Source organism: Lepidothrix coronata, unplaced genomic scaffold, assembly GCF_001604755.1.
Source record: "Lepidothrix coronata isolate B3197 unplaced genomic scaffold, Lepidothrix_coronata-1.0 Scaffold2, whole genome shotgun sequence".
NCBI classification, from domain to species: domain Eukaryota; kingdom Metazoa; phylum Chordata; class Aves; order Passeriformes; family Pipridae; genus Lepidothrix; species Lepidothrix coronata.
Window position 1 is genome coordinate 15,386,784 of NW_016690182.1, and position 9,460 is coordinate 15,396,243.

General features: G+C 52.5%; 1 protein-coding gene across 2 annotated transcripts in view; it reads right to left on the minus strand.

Moving 5' to 3' along the window:
* ARHGEF9 (Cdc42 guanine nucleotide exchange factor 9) overlaps positions 1-9,102 on the minus strand; it is a 207,600-nt gene extending 198,498 nt beyond the window's left edge. For both annotated transcript variants that reach the window (XM_017817034.1, XM_017817026.1), the window contains exon 1: positions 8,950-9,102. The gene's annotated coding sequence lies outside the window, so the exon portion shown is untranslated. The remainder of the gene's footprint in view (positions 1-8,949) is intronic.
* Positions 9,103-9,460: the final 358 nt, after the last annotated feature.

A 9,460-nucleotide genomic window follows, 5' to 3' on the forward strand; every position in this document is an offset into this window, starting at 1 on the left:
CACAGAGGAGCATTAAGGAGTACAAACATACCAGCCTGGATCACCCAGGGCTTCCATACAACCCACTGCTTCCTCCTGTGCTCTGGGCAAGGGCAAACGCTTCAGAGGAGGGACGCAAGAACTTCATTAATGAGCAATTGTAGAATAATCTGCATCCCGGAGAAAACTGCTTCTAGCTCTGTCATATACAGGCTGGCTTTTGCCCTTAAATGCATTTATTTAGTTCCCTTTTAAACAAATACCTCTACCTAATGCAACTCATTATCTTCTTAAAAGTTTATTTAAATGCTTGGCTTTAACTTATTTATGTCAAGAAGTCACAGGGACCAATTACAGGCCAGAGAAAGGCCACAGAGGCAGTGCCTGCCCTTGGAGTATTTACAGAGTGAGAAAATATCAACCACTGAAAGGTGAGAAGCAAAGCCTTGGCTCTTCCTGCAGCAGGTCCCTCCTGCAGGATCCCTGTTTGCAAGCAGCAACTTATTTATGCAGTTCCCAACATCAGACCTGGCAGCAGGTCCCCTGGACAGTCCAGCTGAGAAACTGAGCTCCCTTTGAAAGTAATGCTCAGATGTTTGCATCAGGCTTCTGAGGCCTCCGTTTCTCCTGCCCTCCCCACCTCCCTCTCCGTAGGTGAGGTGATGCCCTGCCCTGTCCAAGGGGCAGCACTCACCCTGGTGACTAACTGCCCTTTTTCCTGGTTTTCCTTGCTCTCAGCAACCCCCTCTCAGGAACAGGAGGGCAGCCTATTCAATTCCATCAGACTGCTCAGCAGCAGCCAGAGCTCTCCCAGCTCTGGTGCTAGGTTTGCCACCGGGAAACCTGGAATGGTTCCTTTATCATAAGGAATTGCAGCCACTCCAGCACCGCCTGGAACCCAGCAAACCTTCTGGTGGAAGGTGCCCCTGCCCATGGCACAGGGTTGGAACAAAATGTTCCTTAAGGGCCCTTCCAACCCAAACCATTCTTTGGTTTCTGTGTTTCTGGTGGCTCTGCTTTAGATTCAGTTCGTTCACTCAAAAGGAATCAAAAATCAAGCAGAAGGGGGTTTAAAATCCACCTTCACTCCCATTAGAATATTTTAGGTCTGGTCAAAATCTGCCTTTGCAGGAGTGGAAACAAAATGGTGTGACAACATGAACCATCAGCTGAACCCACTAGAGCTGAGACTTGGGATGTTCTCCCAACTCCAGTCCTGATCCAGCAAAGCCCCAGGTTGTCTCATCTCTCATTTTGATGTATTTTAACACAAGCCTTGTCTGCAAGACCAAGGTCTTTGCCATCCATAACTTCCTTCCTGGGCAAATAATGAGATAATTCATGGGAAATATCACTCAAAACAAACCAGATCCATTTGGCTGTGGAGAGCCTCTACACAGACTATACTCAGACGTTCCTTACATCATTTACCTAAATCTAACTTTGAAATTTAGCAAAGTCACCCTGGGAACCCCTGCTCAAAGCTCCCAGCTCGGAGCAGGAGGAGCCCTTGGGAGAAACCAGCTCCCTGCAGAAAGTTCTTATCGCTTCGCTAAAACTCGAAGAGCAATAACAGGAAGGAATTGTTTTGGCAGGACTTACACCACACAAAGTAAACTCACCAGCCACTGGGGTGCAAAACCTCACTGGAAAGCACATAGAGACATTACCCCCTGTGGGTGTGGAGGGCATGCCCCAGGCTCAGGTGAGCTCCCATGCACTCACCCCAGCCATGCCCAGCCTGCCAGCATCACCCACACCATGGGACCACGTTCAGCCACGTCCACACCATGTGGAAATGCTGACACCACCGCCCTGAGCCCTGCTGTTTCTCCCAGTTTTCCCTGTTATCCATAAGCAGGTGATCCAGGCGTCAGCTTGGGCCACCAAGAGACACAGGGTGTGCTGCTCGCCTGCTCTCACTGCTGTCAGTCTTTTCCGAGTTCCAGTATACAGTGTGGAAACCAAGCTCAGGATGTGTTCTGCACCCAGGAATGTTGTCCAACTCCCTGTGGCTCCAGGGAGGGATGGGAAGTTGGTAACGGCTCTGGGGCTGACCCAGAGCTGGCCCTTTCACTGCAAACCCAACTCCTTGAGCTGCTCAAAAACCTGGTGGATGGCCGCCTCCTCCTCCTCCTCCCTCTCTGCTGTGCTGCCTGAGCTCAGGCAGGACCCTGGTGCCACCACCCATCCAAAAGCACCCTGTGCTCCAGCGTGGGTGAAGGAGGCTGGGTGGTGCTGTGGGGAAGCCCAACTGCCCGGCTGAAGCTTCAGTCTGGCAGCTCCAGAGCCATGTGACCTCACTTCACTGCAGCCACATGTCCCTCAGCTCAGGGCAGACACTGCCATTGTTGGACACACAATAGGCATCTTTTGTACCCAGGACTGAAACAGGGCAGCTTTAAACTGATTAATGGCTCTCTCACACAAGCCTCCGAGTGTGCAGGAGGCCCCAGGCAGACAGTGCCAGCCCAGTTCCAGCGGGGTGGCATCAGCCACTGCCCGGTGCCAGCGTGGTGTGAGGGGCACAGCGAGAGCAGATGAACTGCACCTGCTGCCAGGGTAGCTTGTTCAGCTGAGGGACACAGGCCGGCTGCTGCCAGGCTCCCCGTCCCTCTGCCAGGCACGTGGCGGCACAGGCGCCTCAGAGAGCCTGCCCAGTGCCCATTCTCATGCCAGCACACAGCTACTCCGCCACCCTGTCCCACAAACACAGCAGAGCCCTCACACTGCAGCCTGTTCAAGTGAGGATCCCACCGGCTGGTGCAGCAGCAAAGGAGCTGCCAGGCAGCTCCTGCTGACACCCTCACCAGCCGGTGCTGGATCCGAGGGGCTCACACCTCCTCACCTGGATAGGGACAAGCCTCTAGCAGCAGATTCCCTCCCAGTGCAGAACAGGCTGCTGGCAGCTCTGCGTGTGGGGACTGGCTGCCTGTGCAGCCTCCCCAGGGCTCTACTGGGGCAGCAAAAGCTCAAGAAAAAGTCATGGGAAATTCAAAGCTTAATTCCGCCACGGTGTGCAGAGGTGGAGGAATGTCACACGTGTGGCTTTGATCTTTACAGCTGCCCCAGTTTGGTGCTTCCCCTCTTTTGGGATGGCAGCCAAAGGTGAACAAAAAACCCAGTGAGAGCCTGGGCAACTCAAGGTGTGAGCAGCCGGGGCGGGGGGCACAATTTGGACAGCAAAGCTTTCAGATTCTCCTGATGATTGCCAAGCTGTAGCCAAACATCACACACTGCTCTGTGTGAGAGGAGCTGTGGCTTCACACGAGTGAGGAGCAGCTTTGGCAACCTGGAGAGCACAGCCTGGGAAACGCAGCTATCGCTGCCAACCATCTAAGCCACAAAGATTAGTTAAGGGAAAAAAACAAGGTGGAAGCAAACACAGGTCGAGCAGCTCTCTCAGATAAGACACTGAGGCATGGACAGGTTAACAGGCGGCCTTGGTCACACCAGGAGGCTGCGGCGAGTGAAAACAGAGCCTGCCACATGCTCTGCCTGCCCACCCGCACCTGTGCCATCCAGGCCACGTGTTCTGGCATCCCAAAGGCAGGGTTTGGTGGGTTCTGCATCCCCCACACACCCTGACTTTGCATCACTCAACGTGTCCGCAACACACCACTCACCAGTCAGAGCAGGCTAAGCAACAAGAAGCTGCGAACTGCAGTGAGGGCCATGCCCTGACTTCGGCATCACTCTAAGTTTTCCTTAACCCTGAGGTTTCCCGTGAAAAACCCAAGGGGTGAGTTTGAGCAGAAACACAGGGATTTGGGCTAAGCATGAGCTGTGCACAACGTCAGCCCTGAGTTTCACCCTGGATACTCCACAACATCCTTTTAACACAGCAAGACATTTTAGGATGTGAGCAAGACCAAGTCCTGCCCTTGCTCCAAACAATAGACTCCACAATAATGGTGCAACCAGAACTTCCTGTGCAGCGGCATGCGCCAGCTCCCGGGAAAAACACCATGGGAAAGCACTGCCACGGGAACAGAGCACCAGGGCAGCTCCTCTAGCATCCTGGGGACCCTGCTTGGGTAGCAAGCAAAGCACCACAACCCAGCCCAGGCTGGGAAGCAGGGAAAACCACACCAGTGGCTCAGAACAGCCCGGGAATGGCTATGGATAATTCATTCTCACATCAGCCTTTTGCAACATCTGGACATGGCTTTCTCCCATGGATGTCTCATTGTCCTGCAGGGCTTGTGACAGCGGTTGTGATTCGGGAGGCTCTGATCTCAGCTCAGCTGGGGTGAACCTGATCATCACTCTCTCCTGGTGCAGGAGTTGGGCATCTCACGGTGAGATGGGACGGGTCCAGCAAGGACAGAGCAACCCATGGCATTAGACACCAGAGGTACCAATTGAATTCAAAGTGCTCCAGTGTTGACCTGTTGGAGCTTCTACCAAGAATGACGGATCAACACAGCCTGCTACCCCAAACACGGAGAAAAGCCAATGGCAAACTCCTACAGCAAAACAGGAATTGAGTTTTCCACAGCTCTGCTGGTCTGGAGGATTTGAGGAGAGATGGGGAGAATTATTAATGAAATGGGAAAGGACTGAACCAGCGCTCAACACAGACACCGCCAGCTCCAAGCTCAGGAGTGTTTTCTCTTGCCAGCCAACAGCAGGACACAAGAGCTCCAGGCTGGAAGCTGCCAACATCACACACCTGGGCTCTGTGCCATCCCCTCCCTCCCTGGGCCGGGGATCCCTGAACCCTGGAAGCTGCAGAGGATGCAATGCTCAGTGTGCACACGAGGCCACCCTCACACACTCAGCATCCTTCTAACATCACATCATTCCCATCTCTCCAGCTCTGCTGAGGACACTTGTCAAATGTTGGTGCATTCATTTACCTATAATCTTTTTCAAACAGGGACAGAAAGTGTTTCTGTGAGTTTTTCTGGTCCTAAAGTAGAGCAGATATCCACCTGCAGCCTGTGGATGATCCCATGTTGGAGCAGGGGAGGAGTGTGAGGAGTCCTCCCACTGAGAAGAGGGGCAGAGACAAAGTGTGATGAGCTGACCGTAGCCACTGTTCTCCATCACCCTGAGCCACTGAGGGGGAGAAGATGGAGAAAACTGAGAGTGAAGTTGAGCCCAGGAAGAAGGGAGGGGTGGGGGGAAGGTGTTTCTTTTATTTCTGCACACCTTCCCCATCAGCCCAGGAAGACTATTGCCACGGATGTGCAGAAAGTCCAGTACTTATTTCAAAAGGAAAAAGCTCACTAAACAGATGACTTGCACTTGAGCCTGGCTTAGCAGCAATCATGAAGGGTTTGGGATGCTCCAGGACCTCAATGAGACCTCCTGGAACAAACAGAACTAGCTAAATTAAGTCCCCTACTACTGGATTTAGCACATATAAAGCACAAACTCCTGCAAAGCACGTCAGTACAGGCTGTGCAGAGACACAGCACCCCAGAGATACCCCAATACATGCCAAAAAGGTCAATTTCCCAGGAAAAACTGTAACCCAGCAGCTGGCTTGTCAAAGAGGAAATAGTAAAGCAGAAACAAGGTTTTCACACCATTCCTTCCATCAGCTCACCTAACTTGTCTCTGCCTTGCTCTCCCTGAGGATGTAGAGAGGATGAGGTGTCCCATCCACGCAGCAGCTCCCACAGCCAAAGTTGCGGCAGAGCACCCCAAAGTACAGGACTGTCCCCACCAGCCTCTTCAAACAGTCACCTGCAGCAGGTCAATGTTTAAGGATAAAGAAAGCAAAGCCTCATTCCCAGGATTAAGGAAGGCCTCCTTAAAATGGGGAAGGAGAGATGAGGACAGATATGGCAAGGCCAGAAAGCACACACTGACTGGGACACCAAGTCCAACACACACTCCACACAAGAACACCAACTCCCAGAGCCCCAGCACAGCTCCCTGGTGTTGCACAGTGGAGGACTGGGCTTTACTGGCCACGTGAGCCAGGCTTGGGTCAGGACAAGCAACAGGCAGCTTGGCAACACATTCCAACAGAGGGAGACGCAGAGCTGTGGGCTCCAGAACCTCTTTCCAGAGAGGAAGAGTGGAGAAACCACATGCAAGAACACCAGAACTCTCAGAGTCAACCAACAGCAAAAAACATTCACTGGGAGACAGCAGGAAAATACATTTTAAAGTGGCTTCCTTGGGGGAAAAAAAAAAAAAAAAACAAAACCAAAAACAAATCCAAGGCTACTCCATAGTTTCTTATTTTAACAACTACTTGGTGCCCAGCAGGCTGCAGTGGGACAGGGAACTGGGCTTCCTGTACTCAGCCCTCCACACACAACACCCCAAAATTCATTTGTTAGTGTTCAGGTGCACAATAATTTTGTTATATGAGGGAACTCTTCCCCACAAGTCTGTGGTTCCCAGACATGCATCGCTGCCTAGTTATCCAGCAGAGCTCTCCCTGCCCAACTCCCCATTACAAAATCCTTTATGATGTTTCCAAAATGCCCCCTTCTGGCAAATTCTAACGCAGGTTTTTGGGTGTGCAGATGAAGAAAACTCCAATAAATCTGTAATTTAACGGAAAATTCATACTGTGTCCTGATGTTAGCACCAACAGAAAAACTACCTCCTTTCCACAGCTATTGCGTGTTGGGTGCAAGAAAGCCAAATACAACAAACCTTTAATAAAGAACGCCCCACAAAAATCAAAGTTGGTGATGCTTATGCCCTGCAATACGGTTGGCAGGAGGCCACATGTGGTCACATCCCTGGCTTGTGGTGCCAGCAGGAACCCGTCCCATTGGAGGAGCCCAGGGTGGAAGCAGCACCCGCCCATCTTCAGGCAGAGTAATTTTATTAAATCAGCTTATATTAGTGCAAAAATTGGGGAAGTGCTTGGGATCACAAGACATAAACAAAGCTGGGTGAACACAGACAGAAATAACTGCTGCAGGTGTCACCAGGTTGCAGTTATTAGCTGGGGAGTTTTCAGCTCCTGACCTCATGCCCTTGGGATTCCCAATACAATTTCTGAGAGGTCTTAATAAGGTAAGTTGAAAAGGAAACTCATTCTCATGCTTCACCTGGAAGTTTCACAGGAGCCTGCAAGCTGGAAAGAATAAAAATCCACTGAGCAGGATGGCTGCAAGGAATCAGTGCTCAGAAAAACGCGCAGTAACAGCATGCAGGAGACTCCGGTGCTCGGGAAGCCAGGGTGGAGAGAAATAACGTTTGCAACAGGTATGGGATAAACCAAAAGTGAACAAAAGGACCAGAAAATCAACCTGTTGCACCAGGGACTTGTAGTACATAGGATCAGGAACTGCAATTTTCAGACTCATCTTCCCAAAGCAGAGCTTTCCGCAGCACTTCCAGCTTAACTCATCAGGAGGCTGCCCAAGGAGAGGATGCATTTTCCCTCCCCTGGCTTGCACACAAGTGTGAGGCACCTGCCTGTTTCTCCTCCCTTGAGCAGCCTGGACCACCAGGCTCATGTCCCACTTGGCCTGATAGCCACCACCCGAGAGCCCACCAGTAGCCAGCCAAGCTCTGGGACATGTCCCCCGGGGCAGGAGGAGAACAGCAGCGAGGTCCCTGCCAACCTCTCTGAACGACAGCGCCCACCCCGAGGCCACTCAGCGTCCCGTCCCTACTGCAGTGGGGACACGTCAGCCACTGGTGACACAGAGGACAGAGACTTTGCTCCGAGTGGCTCTCAGTCCATACTCTCCCTGGGTACCACGGATGCCGGGCAGTCAATATGCCCCTCTCCAGCCCGCCACGACCACTCGCTCAACTCTCCTTACAGCAACACACAGAAACCGTATTAATTCATTCCAGGAAAACCAGCTGGCAGAGCAGAAACGCGGCACTCCCCGTGCCTGTCTGGTAACTTGCTCAATCAGGGACTGAATGCCACTGGCATGAGCCGTCCTGCCAGCGCCGGGCACCCTCGGCACGCGAGTAGGACCCCCAAACCCTCTGCACAGGGGCTCCAGCAAAGCATCCACCTGCCCCGGGACTGTCAACTGACTGCAACAAACGGGAATTGTGCACTTTTACTTTCCCCGAGCCAGTGAGTGACGATGCCGTGGAGGGAGTGAGCAGCATTCCATAAATATTTGATTTAAACGGTTACAGTACAGTTTGGATCCACCGAGGGTTTAATAACCTACTCCCACACGGCCCCGTGTGAGGTGTGATCGAAGTCTGGCACCGCAGCCTGGTGCCACTGGAACACGGAGCTGGTGCCGGTTTTGCCGTGATCCCTCCTCACTTGGGGGAAGGAGTCGTGCCTTGTTTTATAACAAAATACAAGGGAGGAGCAAGGAGGTGATATCAGCCATTAATCCCTGTATTTTGAAACATCTCATCTCATAAACGTTCAGGTGTAAAACAAAACCACAGAGGTGGAGATGGGAACGGGAACTCTCCAGCGAGGCTCTTTAAACACCTGAGTAAGACTTTCTCACCGAGGTTGCCCCGTCGATTCCCCGAGACCACTAAAACCTGCAAGCAGCGAACCCTCCCAACCAAAAAAACTCCCACCACAGCCCACAGAAATGTTCTCCTGGACTCAAACACGCCCTGAATCAGCCCGGGTGAGCAATGACCCAGTTCTTCGGAGTTCACATGGGGGTAAACCGGTCTCAAACCGCTGGATTCTAACACACAGGGGAAAATAAACCCAGACCCGGGCCCGCGGCAGGATCTGCCCGGTTCGGCTTCGCGCCGGTGCTTCCTCAGCATCTCAAACGAAGCCAAAAAAAAACATAACAAAGAAAAAAGATTCCCACATGATGTTATATAAAGGGGGTTTTGCGAAACCAATCTGAACTCCGCGGCTTTGCGATCATTGCGGGGCGCAGGAGGGTCTGTCCCGCAGGTACCTGCGAGGGGGCGACACGTATTTATGGGATCAGAACACAACGAGGAGTAATGCGACCCTTCACCCTGCGAGTCCCCGACACTGGGGCGGGGGTCGGGGATCCCCATCCCAGTCCTAATCCTAGTTCCCGCTCTTACCTCACCGCATGGCCTCGGCGCCGCACGCTCACGCGATCCCGGCAAATCAGGGCAACTCTTGCGCTAGCGTCGGGAAGTTGAAATGTTTAAAAAAAAATAAAAAAAAATTTTAAATTCGAAAAAATAAAACTGCAAAAAAAATTTTCAAAAATACACAAAAATTAAAAACACCCCCGAAAAATAAAACTATAAAAAAAAATTAAAAATACAAAAAATTAAACCCACAAAAACCCAATAACAAAAAACAATAACAACAAAAAAGAAGTTTTAAAACGCGGCTAAAGGTGCGAGATGCTCCAAGAGAAAGTGAAGTCAGCAAACGACACCAGCCGGCGGAGGGGGTGCCCGGCCGCCCCCAGACCTGCTCCCGCCGCGCTCCCCGCCGGCCCCGGGCCCGGCCCGGGCCCCCCGCAGCTCAGGGGGCCCCCCCGGAGCGGGATCGGGCCGCCCGCGGGGCCGGCGGCCGCCCGCGGGCAGCGGGGCGCGGGGGGCGCCCGCGGGGGCCCGGCTC